General features: G+C 34.9%; 1 long non-coding RNA gene across 1 annotated transcript; it reads right to left on the bottom strand.

Moving 5' to 3' along the window:
• Positions 1 to 1,257: 1,257 nt before the first annotated feature.
• Positions 1,258 to 2,312, bottom strand: LOC111377682. Its single transcript, XR_002699760.1, has 2 exons — positions 2,109 to 2,312; positions 1,258 to 2,027 (listed from the first exon to the last, which is right to left on the bottom strand). It is a non-coding gene; the product is annotated as an uncharacterized LOC111377682 (long non-coding RNA).
• Between the last annotated feature and the right edge of the window lie 6 nt (positions 2,313 to 2,318).

The following is a 2,318-nucleotide window of genomic DNA, read 5'->3' as shown; positions in this document are numbered from 1 at the left end:
GGGTGGACATCACTTTTCTCCTAATGGTCAAAAAATCAATTCTTAAAATCACTCTCAAACAGGCTCTAAACTCTGAGTGTGGGATTGGCACAGGGAACAGTTACAATGAAGGTTGATGACCAAGCTGATACTTATGCTACTAACTTGTATTCAACTGCATTTCGTATTAAAGTACAATAAAATACTTTTGAATTGGACTAAGAAGTCGAGAAACTAAAATCAGCTGTCCAACATACAGATGACAAAATTCTACTCATAGCACATATGTCAACTTTTTTAATGCAGCATTTAAAATGAATTGCTTTCTAATGCTCCTTTAGGAACTGATCTATGTGTGTGTATAATCCCCTCAAGTTTTCACGTGTATCATCGTTGACCAGAAGATGCTAATTATTTGAAAAATACAAACAAACAAGAAGCTGAAAGAAATGAAATAGAAGGGACTTTTAGAACTTTTGTATTCAACTCTCTCTTGCTGCAAGGAGGAATAACACAAGCTAGTCTAGTCTCCACGCAAGTAAAATCAAATTCTAAGATAAATTGGCAATGCAAAAATAAAATATTAGAATTAGTAAATGCAAATATGTTCTAAAATTATCAAAATTAATGGCAGATGTAAATACTTCAAACAATTTTGTAATAAAAAAAAACCGTCATATGCTTCCTATCCATCATACAAAAAGCAAAGATTTTAGCTCATTGGTACAACAAGAAAAGACAATAAATAGGCAGTGGTTATGAAACTGTAATTGATATTAGGATAAAGATTCTTGTACATAATTTTTGGTACATAAGGGCATTCATCCTCTCACATGACATGAGGTCCACTCGAATATTTTATTCGAGTGGGCCCCACCCATGTAAGAGAGTGGACACCCTTATGTACCAATAATTATGTACCCATAACATTTTTCTTGATATTAATGTTTGACTTTAACTGGATATAAAAAAAAATGGAGCTTATAAGCTACTTTTTAGGAACCCTAAACCAAGGCTATATTTGTTGAAATACAGTGCAGTAATTTATTAAATCGGAAATTGACGACTAATAACTACATCTCATAATAAGGAGTTTCTCATCAATCAGTCACAAAATTCAAGGAAAATAAAGGACAAAAATATCAAACTTGAATCTACACAAGACATAGTAGTCATCCAAACTTAGTGTTCCATATGTTGTCCTTAGTGCTTTGACTAAATTTAGTCTCGTCAAAACTAGGCGAGAGCCCATAAGTCTACTTTTTCTGTCAATCAAAATGAACAAATTCAATTCATCTAATATACATTGTCATCAAAGAGAAAATACAAATCGTCCATGAAGACAAGCCAGATTAGAGAAAATATAACATTCAGAACAACCGTGCACGAAATGGTACAATAATTAGTATACCAGGTACCTCACTATGAAGAAAACTAGCAAAGGGATCCATCCAGGAATATAGGCAAACTGAAATATACTGACAGCTGCAAAAAGAAATACAAAAAAGTGCTACTGATCATCCACAACAGATTCTCAGTACCTTCAAACACCCTTCAGCTTCTCTCCTTCTGTAACGACGACATCAAGAAATGACCTGCCCCTCTCAACATTCTTTCATCACCCTTGAATAAACCTTCAATCCAATTGCTTACAAAAAATAGGTGGCATAATCCAACCAGGCCGAATTAAAGTCTCCGAAGTTCTAAACCAATTGTGCAGTGCAACAAAATATGACCCACATTCTCTCCAGTCTTTCACATCAAAAAGTCACTGTGTAATTAAATATTTATTCTTCCCGAGCAACATTCATAATGAAAAAGACAATTTTTTGAGTCTTGGTGCTCAATAACCTACCAAGCAAATTCTCATTACCCAGTGACAGGAACATAAATAGAGACATGACTGCTAATTTTCTATCTGTGGCTGTTCTAGAGACCTTCTTATCCTCCCAGTTCGTCTGAAACGAAATTTATCAACCATATAGTCTTCATCTGTGAGGTTGACATTTTTAGTGCTCTGCTCTTTCCAGGCATTCCATGCAGCACATCTTGCACAATGAAATCATATCAGTAACCCAAGCAAAATTACTCGAAGAAATAATGTACACATAAAACTAATCTAAAATTACCAATCCAAAATCCAGAAAGTTCTGCCAATTGTTCCACAGATTCATTATTCCTCTCCACAAGCCATTACAACATGGTTGGCTGCCAGGGTGGTGTGAAAACCAACAACCTGATTTACAACCATATTTCTCTACAAATGTTGCAGACAGAAGCAAATATAGAGTTCAGGCCAATCTCATTAGCTTGACCAAAAGGCAATAGCAGAAGCTGAT

This window comes from Olea europaea, unplaced genomic scaffold (genome assembly GCF_002742605.1).
Source record: "Olea europaea var. sylvestris unplaced genomic scaffold, O_europaea_v1 scaffold17079, whole genome shotgun sequence".
NCBI classification, from domain to species: Eukaryota; Viridiplantae; Streptophyta; class Magnoliopsida; order Lamiales; family Oleaceae; genus Olea; species Olea europaea.
Note: the sequence above shows the minus strand (reverse complement) of the source record. Positions and strands in the feature narration are given on the sequence as shown.